This window comes from Porites lutea, chromosome 8, assembly GCF_958299795.1.
Source record: "Porites lutea chromosome 8, jaPorLute2.1, whole genome shotgun sequence".
Taxonomy (NCBI): domain Eukaryota; kingdom Metazoa; phylum Cnidaria; class Anthozoa; order Scleractinia; family Poritidae; genus Porites; species Porites lutea.
The window spans coordinates 736,984-762,334 of NC_133208.1; the positions used below are offsets into that span (position 1 = coordinate 736,984).

The following is a 25,351-nucleotide window of genomic DNA, read 5'->3' on the forward strand; positions in this document are numbered from 1 at the left end:
TAAAAGATCTCCAATGGAAAATTCGGTGCACAGATGCAACTTTGTAAGTTGTGAAATCAGTGCTAATTTATGTTCCTAGATTTGGACTAGAATGAAAGGTGGTAAATAAGTGATGACCTTAAACACTCTTAAATAAATATATAGATGAAATATTGAATAAATATTAAATCTAACCTGAATAATGTCCCTGAGTTGAGACGCCGAGATTGGTATAGCTGAAGGGTAACCCTTACATGCTAAGCATATTTTCTATTTTTTTGGTTTGGTTTTGTTTTGTTTCTCTGATTCCTATTTTGAAGGTAAACTGTTAGTACGCAGAAGAACTTATGCCTTGTAGTATGCCAAAAAATTAGATTTGAGATAATGAACTTAAAACTTATTTTTTTCTTTGTGGTTCTCTGTTAAGGTGATCCAAAAAGTATTCAAATGGACTTTTTCAATGCTAAAGCAGAAATACTAACCTTAGTCCCTGGCTAAGAATGATTTGTGCTAGAGAAAGTTCAATTTATGCTTGTTGAAGCCTGGTTAAAGGTCTTAAAGTAATTGTGCTAATGGGCTTGCTGTTAGTTGTGTAGATAATATAGGATTATATTAACAATGGCTTCACTTGACTACAGTACAACCAGAATTTCTAATAATTCCCTGTAAGTTGACTATTTAAATGCAGTGATCCCAGAGAAATTAAAAGAATCAAATTCTCCACAATCCTTGAATTACTAAAAAAATCCTGGTAGTCTGCAGTTAAATGAAACAATTGTGCAAATGGTGTAATGACAAATAGTAATAATAATATAAATAATTATGCAAAGGAAGCAATATTGCCAATTGTTGCAATTTTGAAGGCAAAAAATTTCAAAGTTCGGTTTCCTGAATTTTTCCCAGGGTACCTGTAGGCTGAAATGTAATAATAATATGCGAACCATGAAATTAATTATTATTTGTGTTTCAGTCCTTAAGTTTGAGATTGAAGTTCCCTGATCAATATTTTTTTTACCCCTAGATAGCATAAACAAATGAGGTTTAATCAAAGTTTATGAGGTTTCAGTTTTTAACTGCTTCCTTTACTCATTAATTTAAGAACAACCCCGCTAAACGATCAATTTGCCTAGTGTGGAAAAACTAAATGTGAAACCAATTTTTTCCAGATTACTTGTCTAAATAAACAACTTTGCTCTTAACCTGGGAAAGACAGAAGACGCCTGTCCTTTCCATGGAATTTTGGCAGCGAGATGTTGATTGCTATATACTGGCGCTATCAGTAATTATTTAGCAATAATTATCATTGACAGAATGACTAATGGATATGTTCTCACCTAGCAAGCCTGCTGATGTTAAACAAGATTCCAAAGAGCAGTTTAAAACTACAGGTTACCAGTTTTCAGCCAAAATTGAATTCCTTTAAGGTTCCAATTCAAATGAATGCATATTGTTGTGTTAAAATATTTGTTTAAAATTCCTAGTAACTGGACTAATATTTTAAGGAAAACAAAATAATGGTAACCTCTATGTATTAAAGCAAGATAGTTACTATAGTTTATGGTTGGATTACAATATATTATTGTCCATCATGTGTCCTGGAAACCATTTTTGTACTTTCAGTCCCCACCGTGTGATTTTCCCTCCCCTACTTCAGGTATGAACTGTTGCCTTTGAAAGTGGAATGATAAAGTAACATATCCTATCTGACCAGAATGCAAAAAATCTTACTCTATTTTGTACTTAAACATTTCAATAATCTGTATACCGTATATTTTTTCATATAGCTTATGTAAGGGAGTACTCCCTCACAAAGACCCACACCCTCCTACTGAAATTTCCAGTGAAAGGCAAGATATTTCAGAGAAAAAACAAAAATAACTTCTTATACATGCTATCAGCTAGCAAACTTATCCAATTCATCATGATGAGCTAGGAACCTTTAGCTATCAAGGAAGGCACAAGGAGGTATCCATGGTAACCTGAAAGTAGCAACTTTAAAAGTGGCCACACCAATTGTCACTCTGATTTAATCATCAAACTGATAAAAAACAAAAACCTGTGCTTGAAATGTGACCTAATCCTTCCTTAAACTTAAGATTGTTTGACTCCAACTGTAGAATGCGGCGAAATAAATTATTTTGATGCCATGACTGGTTTACCCATGAAATGATGTTCACGGAACAAACATAGAAATTTCATACTAATGACCTATCACCTATCTAGGTTGTGTTTCTGATTGGTTGTGCCGTGTAGGAAATTTGCCTCAAACAAAGAGAAGTCCTTCCCAAATCTGGGTAGTGATATGTCATCAGTATAGAATTTCTGCACTCCTTCCACAGACATTGTTTCGTGGTATCTCAAAGTGTTGGCTAGTATCTTTGGCAAACAAAACCACTGCTCAATGGAATCATGTAGTGGAAATGTTAAACTTAAACTAACTGGTTGAACAAACAAGTGCCAGGGAGCATCTTGCAAATTGAAAATCAAAACATAACATTCCTTGAAAGAATAATTGATTCATCTAATAAAACAAACCCTACAAGTAAATTTAATGCTGATAAATGACACTTCCCAATGGCCTCTGTTTGTGCAATGGTGGCACACATACTGGAATTATTACTAATAAAAAAGTGGAATTTCAGCTGGTCACATGACTGAAAAAATGTCTAGATGCCAATTAGATGTAAAAGATTTGCGAACTGATTCTACCCATCCTTATTAAGAGACCAGAGAAAATTAATTTTCCCTGATAAAAGGCAAATATTTAATTTCTGTAAATTTCAGACTATTTCCTGGAACCCCTTACTATAATTCAAAGTAATTTCTGAAGGTTGCAAAAATTATTTGTTTTCAAAAAAAAATACAGCAGTTATAAGGAAGTTCTTTAAGTCATGCAACAACTGTGTAGATCCATGATTCATTGTTGTGTATTTTATGTGATATATAATATTTAGGTTCTGTTCTCATATTTAAGAAAATGTTGTGTAAATGGGGGTTGTGGAACAACAGCTGGGTGAAAAACCTCCCTGTACGTCCACTTGCTCCTAGGAGGAAAACCCCAGGCCAGCTGTACCCCACATTCAGGCCTCCTGGGCAGGGCCAAAAATTTTGACTTAGTTTTTATCATCAGGATTTAGATGTCATTATTATTGCTACTATTTAAAGAGTATGATAATATTAAACTATTATTATACTATTTCTAGTCAATTAAAATATCATGCAATACAAACCAGATGTTGTAAGACTCTCCACAATCCACAGCCCAACACTTGAACCAGGTACACATGATGTCTCAGATCACTTGCCCTCTAATCCATCCTCTCCATTCTCTTCTAAACAAGGTTCTTGTACTAGGTGATGTCATCCAGCCAGTTCTAATTTGCCCAGCCATCTTCTGTCCTCTCCATTATCCACAGTTGCTTGTACTAGGTGTATGTTATGTTATCCAGCCATTTGATTTGTTTCCATCTAGTGTCCAACACTGTGTGCCCATTGATGTAACCCTCTCTCAGTCTACCATGCTTGTAGTTGCTTCCTGTTGGACAAGAAAGAGAATTCATATTACACCAACATTCACATTTAAAGGTAAGTTTTAATAATAAGTGCTTCTACCAAAAGATGGATTCTGGGTGACAGGTAAAAGCAAAGAGAAAGAATGTTTTGAAGAAGAAAATAACAATGAAAACTTCAACAACAAATCATTCTTGTGATTTTTCCGAGGAAGAAGTGGATAAACTAAGAAATGTTGATTTCCCTAAAATAGAATGAAATGCAATGAAAAAAATATCCAGTTTAAGTAGATTCTTTGTAACATACATGTAAATGTACAGACATTGTTTTACAGAATTCAAGACTATTTTAATGCACTGTATAATAAATGTAGGTGACAGGTCCAGGCTGCATCATTGTTCAGTGTGCTGGGTCGTAAGTACAGGTCACATGCCGCAGGTCAAGAGTATACAGGTCACTGCTCTATCGATAAATTACCAAACCACACAGATTACCCTCGATCTAATAGAGTATTTTGTTAAGAAATTAGAGCTAGGAGACACTTTTAATGCTGTTTGTTTATCTGTATCATGGTGACCTGTACTCTGACCTGTGAAAAGTCACCTGTGTTTTAGGCTGCCCTTTGTTCAGTGTTGGACATGATCAAGTAGGGACTATTCATCAAAGAATTATGCCCAACAATGAACAATGATAGAGGCCTGTACCTAGTGCATACATGTATAAGCAGTGGGTAAAATTGGTCAGACACATGATTTGCAGTAATCATATGATATACAGCTATGACTGACAATTGACTAAACTAGGCATTAGGATAACATTGAAATATCTTGCTCTTTCTTTATAGATTATCTGATGAAAGGAATAAAAGGCTGACAGTCCTGACTGTATAAGTGGATGCTAGCCAGAGAAAACAGCAAAGTGATGGCTATTGTGAGAAACCAAAACAGCCGACATTTCAGGATCCACCAATAAAGATATACTGACTGTTTGACTAATTAAGGATGGTGCCCACTATTGTTACTGTGCACATTTTCTGCACATGCCAAAGTAGTCATGCCTGGCACGAAAGAAAAGCGCAACACACAGAACACGTGGACTGGTTTTGTCTCCTCTAAGTCTGGGAGGTTCTAGTTATTTCTTGTGGAAAAGATGTGTCGTTTTTCAACAGATGAAAAATAATTTATATTTACCTTGTCAGTTCTTTGAAAACCGAAGAAGTATGCGCATGTTGCTATTTCTGCCGTATGGTCGATCTGACCAAACATTTTATAGTCAAACAAAAGTCAGTTCTAAAACATCAAAAGTTATTGCTTCGAGATGTTACGCTTGGAGCTTGGGTATTAAACAATCCCCTCATAGGCAAGGATCAGTAAATCAGAAGGAAAATAGCTCTTAGTCCTCTGCTTAATCAAGAAACTGCAAGGGTACCTTTCACTCGCGTCCTTCGTGTTTTATCAGCTAATCGGCTGTAAACACCTTTCCCGAATATTTCTTTAATTTTGTAAGATTTTATGTAATATTATTCACCAGAAGATAGACTTAAAGCGTTCCAGTACATACAGATGTCCCTTTTATTGAGAGTCCAAGGCTTTTATTTGTCGAACAAACAAGAAAAATACTATCACAAGATTGCTTGGATTGCTGAGATCACAGCTTTACAAATAGTTGCAGACCGCAAAGGAAATGCTTTCATGGTGGAAAAAATCGTAAAAAATTGTTATGCTTTTTACTATTATCATTGTTATTTAAGCATTTTGGCTTTACTAAGCATAAAAATTATTGACTCATTGGCAGCTAGTGAAGGAAAAAGATGCAGATAATATAAGGGAAGTACTTTGTAAATCATTCATTCAGTGGTTTTACGAATTAAAGTTGTGTTGTTATAAGTACTGAGTCGACTGTTTTGGTTCGCTGTGGTTATTCTTTTGTTGTTGTTGAAGTGCAACTGAAAGTCTAGGAATACAAAAACAACACTTAATGTCAGGTCCCTCGACTAGGGAAACATTAGGACTCTCGGGAAAACAAAACTAACTGTTTCCCTCGGGATCTGACATTAAGAACATTACGTGTACATTGTTTACTAGAAAATTTGCTCAAACGATTTTAAGAAACACCTCTGCTTTACAATATCTGCAATTAAATTATGCTTCATGTAACGTTTAGGTTGATAGCCTAAAATTAATTATTTCCTTCCAAGAAAATTATCAAACTGCCTAAATATATTTCTACTCATATCATGTTATTCCACTCAATAAAACAATACTGTAATTATTTTGTCAACTAGCTTCTTCCAATTTAATTCCCTGACTACTACTGTTTTGAATTAAGTTATGCATCTTTAATAATAAAATAAAATATGTTTCCATAACTGTAATAACTCTTAAGCAGCAAGCATGTATCAGGGGCGGATCTAGGGGGAGGATGCAGGGGGTGCGCACCCCCCCCCCTTCCTGAGATGACCTGCAGTTTTCTAATACAACTGGTATTCTGCCCAAAAAAAAACTATGTGCTTTATTGGTGTTGAAGTAGAGCAAAAGACGAGTGCACCACCTCCTAAAAAAAATCCTGGATCCGCCCCTGTGTATCATGTTCTGGACCCAAAAAAGTCAGGGTTTTTTTTCTGGCCGGTATGAAAAAGGTCTGTTTCAAAACTTTGTAAGCAAGAGAATAAAGCTTGTTTACAGGATTAACAATACTCGCCTTGCCTTTCTAACTTCTATAACAACAATTTATAGGCCGCAAACATCTGAATTAAAGTCCATATCTAAATTTCAATTATTGTTTCACTGGAAGAACTTTGAAAAATATATGATCTTTTATACTCTACCTTGTGGCAGGTGAAACAGAACTCATAAACGATGAAATACATGCATTGTACTGTTCACGATAGCCGAATTAGGTCAAATGTCTTGAAGCAGCACCCACACTAAAAAATGTGGACCTGTCAACAGGTGCATCACTGTACTCAGCATTTGAATCATGAAGATATTTCAGTGTTATGCTTCTAAACACCTTTAGCCGTAATAAAAGACGTAAAAATTGTGAAGAATCAAGATGGCGGTCTCTAAGTGCCCTTGTTTGACCTTAAGCAATGTCATTAACGGTTGGATGCCAAAATCTCATTGGTTCCTACGCATGAACTCAGCTAGACTACCTTCAACCTTATTGGCTCCTGCAACAAACATCCAAACATACAAAGCCACAAAGATACATACGCTCACACCACTGACATGAGCTATATTTTCAAAATAGCTCAAAAATGGATTTACAAAGAGATGGGAATTGGTCTTACTGAAAAGAAAAAAACAACTAGCTTAATAACGAACAGCCTGCAAACCACTAAGCTGAAACCTATGTCAAGTTAGGCCCCTTTCAAATGTGGAATTTCTTATGAGTGCCAAACACCTATTTTAGTAGAAAAAAAATCAGTAATTAAACACGGAAGTTGATTGAGACGTCGGTATAATGGTGACGAATTTAAATCCATTTGTTGGAAATATTCCCAGTCTCTAGAAAAAAATGTTACCCAATATGGATAAGGGTTTCTAGAATTAAAGCATTATATTCGGCACATGTGAAATGCGACTTCTAAATCAAATGTTGAACCTAAATCAAATTTTCGGCTGTAATTCAGTTGCAGATTCGGCAAAGTTGTATTTAATTTGAAACTGTTGATTCAGACGTCGCATGTCAAAGCAGTTACCTCTCGAATTAAATTAGGCACCTGTGAAATTCTACGTTTGAACTGGGTAATGGTAACAGTTTCCAGTATTACTATAAATAGCAGTAGATACCCTATGATACATATGGCATTTTTTATGTTCCTCTAAATTTTGCTTTCAAGTTTACCACATTATGTTACTAGCTATATGCACCGCACAGGTAAAAAAAAAGAGAGTAAAAACGAAAATGAAAAAAAAAATAAGGTCATGAAAAATTTACTTCAAGGGGATTCAAACCCGGACCCTCCGAATACTTTAGGACTAAAACTGAACACCTCTATCCACTGGACCACCTTGGTAAGTGCTGACAATTCATGTTTAAAAGAGGTATATACTCCTTCTCCATGGTGATTGAGTTTTCAAGGATGACTTTTTCAGTTTCTGTGTAGAATTAAATCCTTAACTGATTGAAGCCAGATGTAAATCTCATAATAAACCCATTAATACTCTTTCAGGCTTGGTCCATGCCGGGGAACGTTTAAGAAATTTATGAACTATTGATCTTGCGGCTATACCGACTAAACAGTATGACCATGCGATTCTCTCCCCGCTCATAAGGTCTCCTTTCATCAGTCGGGGAAAACATTAACACAACCTTGTCTATCATTATTTCCATTGTTTTAAGTTAGGGTAGCAAACTATTTGGCTTTAAGGGTTAGAAGAACTGCTACATGATCTCTCTCCCCAGAATGAAGAAAAACAATATGACTGCCAAATACATCATTTTAGCTTTGAAAGTTCTCCTTTATTAACAAACGTTGAACATCTATTTTGGCAACAAACAGTTAAGTTGAAAAAGGATTTTCCAAAAGTCTCAAAAAGTAGACTAGGTCTCCTTTTCAATGTTAATTTGCAATATTGGTCGATTTACGCATCTTTTAAACTTCTGGCTCAGTTTTTGTTTGCTTCTGTTTTGAAAATGGAATAATAATTACTTAAGGAGTAATACAGTGTAAATCAGATAATAATACAGATGTAAATCTCATAATAAACCCATTAATACTCTTTCAGGCTTGGTCCATGCCGGGGAACGTTTAAGAAATTTATGAACTATTGATCTTGCGGCTATACCGACTAAACAGTATGACCATGCGATTCTCTCCCCGCTCATAAGGTCTCCTTTCATCAGTCGGGGAAAACATTAACACAACCTTGTCTATCATTATTTCCATTGTTTTAAGTTAGGGTAGCAAACTATTTGGCTTTAAGGGTTAGAAGAACTGCTACATGATCTCTCTCCCCAGAATGAAGAAAAACAATATGACTGCCAAATACATCATTTTAGCTTTGAAAGTTCTCCTTTATTAACAAACGTTGAACATCTATTTTGGCAACAAACAGTTAAGTTGAAAAAGGATTTTCCAAAAGTCTCAAAAAGTAGACTAGGTCTCCTTTTCAATGTTAATTTGCAATATTGGTCGATTTACGCATCTTTTAAACTTCTGGCTCAGTTTTTGTTTGCTTCTGTTTTGAAAATGGAATAATAATTACTTAAGGAGTAATACAGTGTTAAGATTTGTAGAGAAAAACAAGAAAAACTTGCAGATTTATGGCGAAAAATGTACTTTAAAAACGAACTAAAATATTTAAAATGCTCGGATCCATGACTTATGACGTCATGCCCCTCTTTTGGTAATGAAAAAATTGTCAGGTAGAACATTACTTTCCTGCAAATTTTCTCTGCCATGTGATGAAAATAATGTCAACTCTCTAGCCCTTGGCCTAGTTTCCTGACTTTTTCGCTCATGTTCATTGCCCCCTTAAATTTTAAATTCCGGACGTAAACTGGTTATTTTTAAATGCTGCACACAACCAAAACCTCAAATATGCTATTTTGTTTTAACCCAATGAAAAAATCTTGTCCCAGCAACAAAAAACCCTAATTCAACGATGGTCACGTGATTGATGACATCATCACCGTAGATGTGACATGAGAAGATATTTTATGGCAAATGTTATCTTGTTGTGGTGTGACATTCTTCTACGTATAAAATTGTCAAAGTTATAAAGCTTTCAATAAAAATTGCCTCAAAGAATTCTGGAATAATTTTTATGATAATTATAATTTACCTTTATAATTATGATGATGATGATGATGATGATGATGATGATGATGATCATGATGATGCAACTGACTAGCTACCTGTTTGAATGGTTGATTGTCTGCTGGACTGACTGTTTGATTGATTAACTGACTAGCTACCTGTTTGAATGGTTGATTGTCTGCTGGACTGACTGTTTGATTGATTAACTGACTAGCTACCTGTTTGAATGGTTGATTGTCTGCTGGACTGACTGTTTGATTGATTAACTGACTAGCTACCTGTTTGAATGGTTGATTGTCTGCTGGACTGACTGTTTGATTGATTAACTGACTAGCTAACTGTTTGTATGGAAGATTGTCTGCTGGACTGACTGTTTGATTGATTAACTGACTAGCTAACTGTTTGTATGGTTGATTGTCTGCTGGACTGACTGTTTGATTGATTAACTGACTGGCTCAATGTTTAAATGGTTGATTGACTGCTAGACTGACTGTTTTATGGTTTAAGTCCCATTGTCTTATTTTTTGGTTGAGACAGAATTGATAGGAAACTGAGCTGAATGGTACTTGATATTTTTCTCACAATCCTTGAGTAATAACTGCTTCTTCTGACAAGGTGATGCATTTATTTGAGGATGTTTATTATTGGTAACTTTGCTTCTTTGTCTGGCTTTTAACAGTGAGGAGAAGTCATTATGTCACATTGCCATGGTAGCAAAATTTTTGGATGACAAAACAAACTAAAACGTCACTTACACTGTAAAAAGTGGATTCGCAGTGCTTCAAACTTCATTGATCTTATTTCATTTCATTTAATTTGTCAAATGTTGGCGAAATTTTCTGGGTTAAATCAGAAAGGACAGTATGCAAGTTTAGAAAAAGAAAAAGAAAATTTTTGTGTTGTGCTCACCTACTCCATAAGGCGGGCGCGTGAAATTAGGAAGTTTCATGTCGTGGTCGTACAATCTAATTTTGCCAATCTAAACCTATTGTTTTTTTCTGTTCCCTGTTACTGTTGCAAAAACTCCCTATTGTTGCCATACAGAAATTTTGCTACCATGGTAACATGATGTCACACTTCTCCTTTCTATTATGAGTAGCATTAATTGAGTACAGTAAATTTACAGGGTATGTCACATATGGTATATGAACACAACATAATTTTCTCTGTAAAAAAATTTTGACTTTGTTTTTATCATCAGGATTTAGATGTTATTATTATTGCTATTGTTTAAAGAGTATGATAATACTAAACTAAGATGTTTTAAAATAATTCTTTTACCATTTCTAGTCAATTAAAATATCATGCAATACAAACCTGATGTTGCAAGACTCTCCACAATCCACAGCCCAACTCTTGAACCAGGTACACATGATGTCTCACATCACTTGCCCTCTAATCCATCCTCTCCATTCTCCTCTAAACAGGGTTCTTGTACTAGATGAGTGATGTCATCCAGCCAGTTCTAGTTTTCCCTGTCCATTGCCCAGCCAGCTCAGCCATCCAGTTGCCTTGCACTAGGTGTACGTTATGTCATCCAGCCAGTTGATTTGTTCCCATCTAGTGTCCAACACTGTGTGCCATTAATGTAACCCTCTCTCAGTCTACCATGCTTGTAGTTGCTTACTGTTGAACAAGAAAGACAATTCATATGACATGAACATCTACATTTAAAGGCTAATTTTAATAATAAGTGCTTCTACCAAAAGATGGATTCTGAGTGACAGGCAAAAGCAAAGAGAGAGCATGTTTTGAAGAAGAAAAAAACAATGAAAACTTCAACAACAGATCATTCGTGTGATTTTTCTGAGGAAGAAGTGGATAAACTAAGAAATGTTGCTATCCCTAAAGAAAAGAATGAAATGCATTTTTTAATGAACAAAAAATCCAGTTTCAGTAGATTCTTTGTAACATACATGTGCAGACATTGTTTTAGAGAATTCAAGACTATTTCAATGCACTGTATAATAAATGTAGGTGACAGGTCCAGGCCGCATGATTGTTCAGTGTGCTAGGTCATAAGTACAGGTCACACGCCGCAGGTCAAGAGTATACAGGTCACTGCTCCATCAATAAATTACCAAACCACAAAGATTACCCTCGATCTAATAGAGTATTTTGTTAAGAGATTAGAGCCAGGAGACACTTTCAATGCTGTTTGTTTATCTGTATCATGGTGACCTGTACTCGAGCCTGTGGAAAAGTCACCTGCATTTAAGACCGCCCATTTTTTCAGTGTTGGACATGATCAAGTAGGGACTATTCATCAAAGAATTATGCCCAGCAATGAACAATGATAGGGGCCTGGACCTAGTGCATACATGTATAAGCAGTGGGTAAAATTGGTTAGACACATGATTTGCAGTAACCTGAGATCAGGCCCAATTTCAGCAGTTCTCATATATTCTCTCTAACGGCTATACTGCTAAAATTGGACCTAATACAAACTCTCACAAGTTTGTGCTCACTGCAGCCAGATTTTGGCTGCAACGCTGATTGGCTGTTAGAACAATCAGCCACAAGATCTGTTTGGCTGTTGGAATCAATGGAAGTTGAAAGCGCTCATTCCTCGCATGGTTGTTTTCCTGAATGATTAGCCGTCGGCAGAAAGAAGGATAGATTTTCCTGTCTTTTTTTATTGTTTTATGGTCTTATAGTAGGAAAATAATGCCTTAATATGTCCATGGAAATTCAAAAAATTCAGATGGTCGTTCTTCGACTGTATTGCAGAGTTGAATCTCTCTTCAAATTGTTGACCGCAAAAAAGGTGCCTTTTGATTTACCAACAAACGAGTGCAAATCAAAATACTGTCCATCTTAAAACTGGTTTCATTTGAAAGTTTAGCCGGGAATGACTTCTTTGAACGGTGTACGCAAGCGGAGGCTCACTGTGAAAGAAACCTCAATCGCCAACTGTGAAGTATTTTTAAAAAGACGAAAAATATGGCATCGCTGTTCAGGGAATTTTTGTAGACATTATTATAAAAGCTGGTGGCCCTAGTCTTAAGGTAACAGACTTGTTGTTTGCCTTCGCTTTTTGTAAAAAATAAACCAGGAAAACTGGTGTCCTCGCTCGTTGGCTGTTTGCTGTTTGTTAATTTCGATTCATAAATTCAGCGAGCTTTTTAGACCTGCAGTAAAACAACAACACAACTGAAGAGAACTACAAAGTGTGTTTGTAATATTTTTTTCGTTTTGTTTATAGGTGAGTTGAGCATGCATTTTTATTAGTGTCGTTTCGTCTTTCCAAATTGGCAGATAATATTTACCTGGATTTATAAAAAAATATATTTTTTTAGATGTTTGTCTCTTTAGTAAATTCGCAAATTGCAAGTGTACTCACGGGACTAAATTACCTAAATTAAATGCACTTGAGAATTCGTTTGGTTTGTTCCGAGATAATGTATGTATCCTTTGAAAAAGTCCATGATTTATTTCTCCAAGATTTTTAAAGATTTATGTACTGAAAATCAGGGAAAATTGCCGAGGAAAATATAAAGGCAACAGAAAAATAGAAATTTCAGTATTTTAAATTTGAACACGCTAGCCAAAATATTAAATCTAGAACATCATGTCGCCATCTTTTTGAGAACTTTTTACCTTCAAGCCAACAGAAATAAGTAACCTTAGAGATCTCCTTTAACCTCGCAAGAAGTTAAATGCGATTGTGCTGACTGTTTTATTTCTAGTTGAAAAAATTAAAAGGAAAAGCTATTTTTTAAGTCAGTGAGTCTGCAGTTTTCCCACGTATGAAAAAATATTTGCATACTAAAAAAAACAAGCAATGGAAGTAATTTTGGTTGGCTGATTCAAGAAATGTCAATCAATCAAAAAAGTGGGTGGCAGACGTTTGGTAGAAGGTTTGGATTAGGCTCTGTTTTCGTTTTGCCTTGCCCGCCAGAATGTTATTGACAAGGCGAAACGAAAATTGAGCCTGGGCTCAGGTTAGATTTGCAGTAATCATATGATTAATACAGCTATGACTCTGACATTTGACTAATCTAGGCATTAGGATAACATTGAAATATCTTGGTTAAAACTATCTTTGCTCTTTTTTTACAGATTGTCTGACGGAGGGAATAAAAGGCTGACAGTCCTGACTGTATAAGTGCATGCTAGCCAGAGAAAACAGCAAAGTGATGGCTATTGTGAGAAACCAAAACAGCCAACATTTCAGGATCCACCAATAAAGATATACTGACTGTTTGACTAATTAACTGACTGTGGGGAGGTGAGTAATTGTTTGAATGGTTTATTGACTAATAGACTGACTCTTGGATAGAATATCTGATTGGCTAACTGTTTAAATGGCTGATTGACAGCTGACTCATGAACTGACTTTTTGACTGATTAACTAACTGACTGGCTGACTATTTGAATTGTTGATTGGCTTATTTACTGACTATCTGATTGATAAACTGACTGGCTAACAGTTTGAATGGTTGAATGACAAACAAATTGTTAAAAGTCCTATTAATATCAACTCACCAAACGTTGCTTAGAGGGAAGACTCGAAGGTTTCAAGGTTTGTTAAGATAATGAAGCTTATCGAATACTAAATAGCTAAGAAATGCCATGATTTTCATCATTGTTGTAGATGGTGATCAAAGCATTGTGGAAAGTGGTGTGACGGAAGGCTGGAAAAACACTGCCAATTTTCTTTTTCGTGAATGAACAAAACAACAGAAACATGAAGCCTCAAGCTAAAAAGCAACGATTTTTAAAGTCATCCCAGAAGGGAAACAGCAGCTAGTGAAGGAAAAAGATGCAGATAATATAAGGAAAGTACTTTGTAAATCATTCATTAGGTGGTTTTAAGAATTAAAGTTGGGTTGTTATAAGTACTGAGTCAACTGTTTTGGTTCACTGCGGTTATTCTTTTGTTGCTGTTGAAGTGCAATTGAAAGTCAAGGAATACAAAAAAAACACTTAATGTCAGGTCCCTCGACTCGGGATACGTCAGGACTCTTGGGAAAACGAAACTAACTGTTTCCCTTGGGATCTGACATTAACTGTACATTGTTTACCAGAAAATTTGCTCAGACGATTTTAGGAAATCACCGCGGCTTTACAATATCTGCAATTAAATTATGCTTCATGTAACGTTAAGGTTGATAGCCTAAAATTAATTATTTCTCGGCCTTCCAAGAAAATTATCAAACTGCCTAAATATATTTCTATTCGTATCATGTTATTCCACTCAATAAAACAATATGTAACAAGGCTGTGCTCTAAGGAAAATTTCACGGAGCCCTTTGGGCTCCCAAGAATTTTAGTTAAGGCACCCAGACCTCAAAGTTGGTCGCCCGCATGAAAATTTCGCGGAGCCCTTCCGGCTCCCAAGCATTCCATCTTGGGTGCCCAGGCCTCTCAAGTTGGTCGCCCTAATACATCTGATGGAAGTATTTTTTACGCACACGAATCTTACTGGCCTGCTGATCACCAAAGTCGGTAATTTTACCTTTTGGGTTTGACAAAAACCCGCATGCTGTCTAATGAAACCCATCAAAGTTTTCGTGCCATTCAGATTTAAAACCAGAAACGTGAGCAATGCTGCCGAATTGTTTAGGTCTTGAAGAGGGAACCCGGGGGGGTACTGCCATATATGGGCTATATAGGTATGTGCCGGTGTGAAGGGTATGGTTTTCAAGCAGTTTACTCTAGGATAGGGTATAGAAATCAGAATATTGGGTCTAGAATAGGGTATGATTTTTCAGGAAACTGATCAGTTGGTTGAAGATTTTATCTAGACTAAGGAAACAGCTACTCTAGGATAGGGGGATTTGGGGAGTTTACTCTAGTATAGGGTAGCAAAATTTAGCTGAACTAGCTCTGGTATAGGTTAAGGGCTCCAGGGTCCCAGCGGCACATCCCCACCCAGAAATTCCTTAAGTACCCCCCCCCCCCCCCCCCCCCCGGGAGAGGGAAAAGTAAAAAAAATTCAGCAGGTTTACGTAAACTTCATTAAGATCTTTGGGTCAAGGAAAACTGTGCTTTTTACCAGTAATACTAAAGTTGAAAATAAATTTTCAAAGGTGAATCAATGCGGCATGAAATATAATGTGACCGAGTTTTATATGCGGCAGATCGAACTCAAGTTTCCCTTAAAAACTCTGTGAAACAGTGAAACCGCCGCGGCCCAAAACCTATTGTTTAAATAAAAATAAGTCATCTTTAATTTTCTTTTCTATTTTATCAGTGAATCTTTTAGGATAATTGAGCTTTTCGTGGATACGGTCGAAGCGTAAACCAGCTCTTCTTTCCGTGTTTTTATTATTATATTTTGGCCGTTATATATGCAGGCACCGCTGTGTATAAAAGTGGGACGGGGACAAGGGGACGGGGACATCGGGACGCGTGTGTGGGGACTTGGGACTTAGGGACGCGAGACGAGGGACTTGAGGACATCAAGTATGGGACGCAGGGATGTGTGGGACAGAGAAGCGGGAACGTCAAATACAGGGACGCAGGGGACGCGGGATGTGAATAATTATTTCAGTTTCTCCCATTATTTCAGTTTCAATTAAGTCGGAGAAAAATGCGATATCTCTGTGTTATTTATGGTCAACATTAGATTCCATCTTCCAAAACCACATTGGACACCTTATGATGCTTACACAAAATATTTCTTTATAATTTTAGATTTATTTGGAATCGAATGCTGTTACTCTACATAAATCTTGGCGACCGCAACCCACCCTACCATACTTTGGCCTCCAATATTCCTTTAGCGAGAAGTCCAGGACAACGGCTTCACTTTCTTCAATGCAGGGGTCCTCGCCGAGTCTTCGCTTCGTAAGCAGGCATGGAAGAACCCTAAGGAGGGCAGGGTGGGTTGCACCAAAGTGAATGATATCGCATTTACCTCCGACTTTTGCAACAATTATTCGCATCCCGCGTGCCTTGCGTCCCTGTATTTGACGTCCCCGCGTCCCCGTCCCACACGTCCCTGCGTCCCATACTTGATGTCCTCAAGTCCCTCGTCTCGCATCCCTAAGTCCCAAGTCCCCACACACGCGTCCTGATGTCCCCGTCCCCTTGTCCCCGTCCCACTTTTATACACAGCCTGCATGCACGCGAATTTAGTTTTCGATACGTAAAATGCCAAGACAACGTGGAACTGCCCTGTTTCTACAACAACAATAAAAACGATCAGAACGATCATATCTTTTCTGTCTATATTTCGTTATCTTGTGTAAAGGGAAGAAAACAATCGTACCTTATGTTTTAGGCAAGCAGACACAGCAGCCAAAAACCGTAAAAACATTACATTTGCATACTGCTCAATACAGCAACTACCGTTTTACACAAAAATAAATTACTCCGCGTCACCAGCCTCGCTCCACGTCTGTCAGAAAAGCATTGACAGTTTCTCCTAAAAACTGTACCTAATGAACCATTCTATCTCAAACAAAAAAGTTTAAAACTATTTTAAGAATCAAAAAAAATCAAGAAATCAAGAAATCAAGAATCGTGCCGCTTGTCACGTTCAAAGTGATGGATTATGTTACATGTGAAATCATGCAGAACGACCTCTGAACATCGACGCGCGCCTGTTTCTTTCTTACAACATTCGTAAAACATTTTCTTTAGGGTTTAGTTAGCCTGCGAATTAGTAAACTCCGACTCAACAAGCCAACGCTAGTATGTTAAATTTTTCTGCCCACTTAACTGAACACTCCACCAGAAGCAAGAGTGCCCGGCCGGGCGACCGGGAACTTTTCTTCAGTCGCCTGAAGCTAAATGTTAGTCGCCTCAGGCGACCGGGCGCCGTTAGAGCACAGCCTTGTCAACTATTTATTTATTTTGTCAACTAGCTTCTTCCAATTTAATTCCCTGACCGCTACTGTTTTGACTTAAGGACGGTGCCCACTAATGGGGAGTATTTTTTTTCCACATAATGACTACGTGAGACAAGTAGATCATATCAGGGGCTTTTGAAATCCAAAAAGAAAACTGGGGGTAACCTCCGCTTCAACATGGACAAAAACGCTGAATAGGCCTTTTTTTAGAAAAATGATAAAAAGTTATATTTTCCCCAAATTTCAGAGTGTACACGTGAACTGGCACAAATGCAATGATAATTGTAACAAGGTTTCAAAATAAGCAAAAAATGATAACATAACAACTGCTCTTTATACGTCTTTTTTTTTGAAATATCAGCACAACTAGGAAGTTATCAGCAGTTACCCCTCTCCATGCGTTTGCCTTAAAAACAGTGTAAACAACATTTTCCCCAAACCAAAAATTGATCGTTTGCTGAGTAGGCTTATTACTTCCATTTCGTAAGATAAACAGTAGGGGTTACCATGTGTTTTCAGAAGTTAAATTGGTAACACGTAACGCAAAAGAGTGTCGAAAGTGAAAATACTTTATTTTACCTTCCATCTTTAGTTCGTAAACAGCCAAATGGCAGCTGTGTCTAAATGTCCAGATTATGTGTGGCCTGGAATTGAACCTTAAGAAATGCTATCTACACGACAAGCTGCCCAATGAGTCAAAAACTTCAATGCTTAGTAATGCCAAAATCCTTAATAACAATGATAATAGTTAAAAGCATAACAATTTTTTTACGATTTTTTCCACAATGAAAGCATTTCCTTTGCAGTCTGCAACTATGTCTGAAGCTGCGATTTCAACAATCCAAGCAATCTTGTGATGGTTTTTTTCTTGTTTGTTCAACAAATAAAAGCCTCAGACTCTCAATAAAAGGGACATTTGTATGTACTCGAATGCTTTAAATCTATCTTCTGGTGAATAATTACATAAAATCTTACAAAATTAAAGAAATATTTGGAAAAGTGTTTCTAGCTGATTAGCCGATAAACCCCGAAGGACGTGAGTGAAAGGTAAGCTTGCAGTTTCTCGATTAAGCAGGAGACTTGGAGCTATTTTCCTTCTGATTTACTGATCCTTGCCTATTAAGGGATTTTTTAATACCCAAGCTCCAAGCGTAACATCTCAAAGCAATAACTTTTGATGTTTTAGAACTGACTTTTGTTTGACTTTCAAATGTTCGGTCAGATTGATCATATGGCAGAAATAGCAACACAGGCATACTTCTTCAGTTTTGAAAGAACTGACAAGGTAAATAGAAATTATTTTTCATCTGTTGAAAAACGATGCATGTTTTCCACAAGAAATTACTAGAACCTCCCAGACTTACAGGAGACAAAGCCAGTCCACGTATCCTGCGTGTTGCGCATTTCTTTTACGTCGTGCACAACTACCTTGGCATACGCAGAAAATGTGCGCGGTAACAATAGTGGGTACCGTCCGTTAAATTTTCTTTAGGAATCGAAGCGCCATCTGAACATGGACGTACTTGAAAATTTTCCTTTCCCTAAAATTAATTTCAATTGATTTGCACCAAAAGTTGATTCCTGTATGGTAAACGTTGATTGTCTAATAACATGACAGGTCAAGTAGACGTTAGATTATGTAAGCTAGTAATAGTTGACACTACAGCTGCCCCCGCTCTGTTTATTGTTGCTCAATAGCATTCTTGCTTGTTGTGTAGCTCTTTGAAATATACCGATTCATAAGGAAGATTTTCACACATATTCCAGACAATAGGTGAGATAAATACAGGAAACGCAAGGTTCTATGCACAGCTTTGATCAAAACATTCTCAGTTTTGAGAATAGCTTATTCTAAACCATAAGAAAAGATTTAATTAGAAGTTGAATTTTTTGCTATTTCTCTTTCAGTTTTTACACTCAGTTCATTTTATTTGCCAGAGAGGAAGCCTTAGAAATTAAAAGGGTGTTTGATCAATTAATACTCACGCATTCTAGTCTATTTTAAACTTTATAGCGAAAGGACATGTGTGAGCAGGGAATAAGTCAGCACAGAATTTGATTGTCGGCAAATTTCTGTAATCATCCATAGTTCTGCTAGTGAGAAGCTAGCCGTTGTTCACTTGTCTTGCTTGTTTGGGGCTAAGTCTTATTCCGGTCAAAGAGAAAGAAAAAATGTCTGACAAGTTTCTAATGAAAGATTTGTGAACTCGTGTCTGGCAAACTCTCCAGGTGTTTATATATACACAGTTATAGGCATCTTATAACTTCTTCTGCGCTTAACGAGTGTCGTTAAAATTTTGGTCCATAACTTTCACTGAAACAACTGCTCCACAGAATGTCACTGATAAAATGTAACGCAAAAGAGTGTCGAAGTATGACTACACAATAAAATGTCACAAAATCTACCTAAGCGGTCCCTTGGGGATGTTCTGTCTTTACGTCATCCTAACCATTTTGTACTTGCGGGCGCAAACAATAGAAACGTCATCATTACCTACCGATTCCTCGCGAGATTTTTTCTATATTGACTGTATGACTGTATATTTCAACAGTAAGTACTTTCCTTAATATACGCGTGAGTTACTAGAGTGCCTCCTCGGGATTTCGCCTTCTGGGCGAAATCCCTGCGGGGGCAATTAGGGGGCGGTTGATGGCTTGTTAAATGAATGTATCAGGCGTTCTTTTTCCCTCTCGAGCCAAAGAAGCAAAGAAGCAAAGAAGCAAAAAAAAATAACGCCTGATCTCAGGTTACGTCAAATGTTACAATGCCAACAACATATTTTTTTCATCGCAATATTTCCTGATGATTGGAGTCAACGAGCATTTTTGCACAAACGTTATGACGTCATCTATCCTCCTTGCATGTAGCCGTTGGAAAATTTAAATTCTTACATTAATAAAAGAATCTTAGTCTCTACCACATTTCTACGATCTCACAAGAACCTTACCTTTAACGACAGACTTATCGTGCTGCTTTGCGTCAAAGCTTGTTTCCTGTTGTTGATGTAACACATTTCTTTTCACGTAAAGGAGCTAAACGACGACGAATAAGCCACGAGATGGTTAACCGTTTCAGCCACGGTGTTGAAGTTCAGTACAAACGGTGAAATCACTGTAAAGTTCAGAAACAAGAACATTTTAGGCGCCGAGGCGCCATCTTGGTTGCTTTTAGGTCCCAGGTCTCACTCGTGTAAAGAGATTCAGAAATTATACCACGTGACCAACCTGTGTCCATATGAGAGTTAACCTATTTTACGATCTCTTGCAAATACAGATTTATTTCGAAAAATGTAAAACAAACACAGTGCGCTGTTTTAAAGACTGCTCAGGGCTAATCGATGAAAAGCTGATGATTCCGTTTTTAGTCTTATTTTTACCAAATACAAATAAAGAAAAAATTTGAATTTTTTTCTAACCAAAATCATCGGTTTACCCCTTTAAAAAAATCTGTATTCTCTAGAGAGGTTTCTTTTATATTTAACACATCATTAAACACTATTTCTGGTCTTAGTTCAACTAAAATAGAAAAAAAAGAAAAACATCGAGGTCTTTTTTACCAAAATCGTGGGTTAACCTTATTATAAAAGTACCATTTTTGGGACCTTGAAAAACTGACATTTTTATAGTCAAGAAGAGCTTCTTTGCTATTGATGGTTTTCACCTTTCACAATTTCAACAGCATCTCTTCTGTGACTATTTCGCGTTCGTCAAGGGTTCTCTGAAACACGGAAACCCTCTGTAGCATCTCCGCTGAAACTGCGTTCATATGCTGTGACGTACGGCAGTGATCTTCAAACTCTTCTGGGCGAAATCGTTTACAGGGCTCCTTGTTAAAAACTTCGACTTGTTTTGAGGATTAGACGTGTCATGTTTTTTGCACAACAAGCAGAACAGACCCTAGCCCATCTCAGTTTTAAGACAAAATGACATCGATCTTTTGTTTAGCCAATTATGTTGAAATTTGTCTCTTTTAGGTGTCAATAAAAGGCTGGCCCACGCCCAGGTTGGTTTTCTTAAGGGGTTTAATTCAAAAAAAAAAAAAAAGGTGCTCCGGCAAACGATCAGACGAGATCACTTTAAGCGAATTTAAGAAATTTATCTGGGATGATAATGCGAAATACGAATTAAGCCGACTCTTAGAAAGTACAGAAACAAAAAACAGGCTGAACACAGCACTGAATATCAATAACGTGGACACAATGACTGATCTATTCAAACAAAACTTAATTGACGTATGCAAACAAGCAGGCTTGAGATTCATTAACACCACGAGGAAGCATAGTGAAAAACCATGGTTCGACGAGCAATGCAACATAGAAAAAGAGAATCTTAAATCATTAGGTAGGCATATCTCACGAAACCCGAACGAGGAGGAATTGAGATCAAGTCTACACAAGAAAAAAAAGGCTTTCAAACACCTGTGCAGAAAAAAAGAAACGCCAACATTATAATCCGATAATTAAATGCATTGATCTCAGTAATGGTAAAACTACGTGGAGACAACTTAGGAAATTATTCAACCTGGGCAAATCCAAAAATATGCAAAAGAATACATCTGAGGACTTAGAGAAGTTTTACAGTTACTTTAAAAAGTTAAACGCACGAAAACAGCAAAACGAAGAGTTCATACTAACAAGATCAGAGGCCTTGGGGCCCCTAGATTATGAAATATCTGAACAGGAAACGGTAACTGCTATCGACCTATTAAAAACTGGAAAGGCCCCGGGAGTAGATAACATTTTATGCGAGCTGCTCAAACATGGCAAAGAGGCCTTAAAAGGGCCTCTCACAATCATTTTCAATAAAATCCTAACCAGTGGTAGGTACCCTACCCTGTGGAGTCATGGCCTAATTATACCAATCTTCAAAAAAGATGATCCGTCCAACCCAGAGAATTATAGAGGAATTACTCTCTTATCAGCCATGGGGAAGATTTTTACCTCAATAATGAATAGCAGGCTTTGTGACTATCTAATTGCAAAGGGCATAATTACTCCAGAACAATGTGGTTTCCGAAAAAAACATGGTACACAGGACAGTACCTTCATTTTAAAAGCACTAATAGACAAATATGTTAAATCTAAAGCCAAGAAATCAAATAACCTTTTATTCACCTGCTTTGTTGACTTTAGTAAAGCATTCGATAGTATCCCCAGAGGGAAACTGTTTCAAAAATTGAAGCTAGCGGGAGTAACGGGGCGCTTCCTTGAGATTTTACATTCAATGTACTCCAATGATAAATCATCTGTGAAAATAGAAAATATGCTAACACCTGCCTTTCGATGCCATACCGGTGTAAAACAAGGTTGCATGCTCTCGCCAACCCTTTTTAACCTTTATGTCAGTGACCTTTCAGAGAAACTTAAGGCCAAGAACCTAAATGACGTAGAACTAAACGAGTTACCGTTAAGTTGTATGCTCTACGCGGATGACTTGGTCATATTCTCCAAATCAAAAAACGGACTGCAGGATTATTTGGATTCCCTCAGTGAATACTGCAAAGAAAACGACTTGTCGGTTAACCTTAATAAAACTAAGGTGTTAATTTTTAATAACTGCGGGAGAACCATGAATAAGCACGTATTATACTATAGAGGCAGTAAACTTGACAATGCTAGCAATTACAAATATCTTGGCCTACAATTTAGTACTTATGGGACCTTCACGTACGCTAAACAGGAAATAAAGAAGGTTGCCCTTAAAGCTTTGTACAAACTCAGGAAGGAAATGGGCGACCATTTCAGAGACGATGTACAGCTCACAATGAAAATTTTTGACACGGTTATTTCTCCAATACTCACCTACGGAAGCGAGGTCTGGGGGGTCGATCACGACGGAAAGCTAGAAAATGATCCAATTGAGTTTGTCCAAACAAAGTTTATAAGGTGGCTATTGGGAGTTAACAAATTCTGTAGCTCAAATGCGTGCAGATCGGAGGTAGGCCGTTTCCCAATGCGAACGAAGACAAAGTGCAGAGCCATTAAATATTGGCTGAAATTTTGTGAGCCGGAGTACCAAAATAAACTCTCTGGAATAGCATTTACAGACCAAATTGGTCAAGATAAAAAGGAACTTTGGTCAAGCAAATTAAAACGACTATTAAATCTCGCAGGTCTTGGCGACATATGGTCAGCGAAAACTAACACTCCCGCAATCATTAACTATATACGACAGAGACTCTTAGACATAGAACAGCAAACATGGATTAGCGAAATACACAACGATGAACGAAAGGACCCGCATCAAAAAAACAAACTGAGAACTTTTAGGAAGTTTAAACTTACCCATGACTACGAAAATTACCTCACAAATGTAAGAAACACCAATCATAGAGTAGCAATCACAAAGCTAAGATTAAGCAACCACAAACTAGCAATTGAAACTGGACGATACGTTAAACCCTATCAACCACCAGACCAAAGAATCTGTCCATTATGTAAAACTGGATAAGAAGACGAGGAGCATTTTTTGATGAATTGCATAGCCTATAGGGATCCTAGGAGAGAGTTGTTCAATACGCTAAAAAAGGAAACTAATCTTATTCTTGACTCTATGACTCCAAGCTCTGCCTTTACAACGTTGATAAGTATGAAGCAAGGAGAGAAAACGCAAAAAATTGTGGCTAAATACGTATATGATCGCTTCCGCGAAAGAGATAGACGCGTTAAATATAACCTTGTTTAATAGTTTTATAAATTTCACGAATGTACACCTCTGTAATTATTGCACTAAAATCTTTGTTATCGTTATAAACACATGTGTCTGTAGGCGCTCTGTTGATAATAAAGCACTTATCCTATCCTATCCTTCAAAATTTCCGATGAGCATCCCCGGCCCTTCCATATGGGAGTCCCCCCCGGTTTAAAAATATACATATTGCGTGACAGCGTGACACGTCACAAAAAATAGCAAAAACCCTGTCAGGGGAGGCAGCTCTGGTGGCCATTTTTCCCGTTTAACCTCTGGGAGAGAGTTAACCGTTTAACCTCCGGCGCGAGGGTTCCCATTTAACCTCTGGGACCGAGTTAATGTTCGAGCACCTCCCTGCACTTGCTGGGCCGGAGATTGGGGTCCGTCAGCAAGCTCGACAGTCCCCCCCCGGTAAGTCAATCGTCTCCGCTGCACGGGTTAGTCAAGCAGGTTTCAGAGAGTTGGCCATCTCTCACCACCCTATAACCCCACCAGCACAATCAACCTAACTTTGCCTTAGAAAATTGACCTATATATTTGGATCGAAAACTCATTTCGCTGACTTATGGTTTAAAACACTCATGGTACGGTTCTTCACAGACGCATGCGTGTTAGGCCAAAAAAATGGTTTGGAAATTTCGTTGATTCATACACAACATCCACATTCACTCAGGCCCGTTCAGTTCAGCTATTAAAAATGTGGCTATCATTTGTAAAAGTTGTTATTCCTCAAAATCTCGCCCAGCTTTCCACATACTCTTGTTACAAAAACGCGCCTTAGAGAAGTGCTTAGCATTTTATAAGATTAAATTTGCTATGAACTGTACATGCCATTGGAGACTTCGTAGCATACATTTTCCGCAATTCTACGACTCAAAAAATATCTTGAAGGACATGAACATGAAGCAAGATCGACGTCTGAACAACGGCCTACTTATGCGCGTCAAGAATTTTATAATGAACGATCCCGACACTGTTATGGTTACAAGCAAGCAAACAGCTTTTTGTCCCACACACTATGCAAACGACATTCTGGGAAATTTGAGTAGAGAAATACGCTTGACTTTTTGTACGATGAGCCCCCCACCTCCCCCGCCGGCCCCTTACGTTTGCAAAAGGCTCCGATGCCTCTAAACTGGGTCCTAAAAATCATTTGTATTCGTAAAGGAAAAACGTAAAAAGGTTTGGTGATTCAGTCGAGGACTGCCGATTCTGTGGGGCAGGACCCTGGTGTCCTCTTCTCAGGAGCACTCGGTTAATGCTTTTTGCCAATGCAATTTAATAGCCAATGATTTCTCGTTGTAAAAGTATACCTAGTTATCGAGAAGACCATGAAATAAATGGAGTTGTGTAAACCCGTCTAGTCAGACCATTTTGTTGTGAAGTTCAATTAATTAGAGTTTTATAATTATTTTTCGCAGTTATATTCCCTGTTTCCTCGACATTAATAGGAGGCTTGTTTCTTCACTAGCTATTGTTCAATAGCAGCCAAAAAGGCGGGAAAACAATTATTAGTGATTTCTTTGCAGCATATATTCAGTAAAGATAGGAAGGAAAGCCATTCTATTTCAGTTTTAATTATTTTTGATGAAGAGGACACGAT

The 25,351-nt window shown here is 37.4% G+C and overlaps 1 pseudogene; it reads left to right on the forward strand.

Moving 5' to 3' along the window:
• Positions 1-22,152: 22,152 nt before the first annotated feature.
• Positions 22,153-23,742, forward strand: LOC140946699 (uncharacterized; annotated as a pseudogene).
• Positions 23,743-25,351: the final 1,609 nt, after the last annotated feature.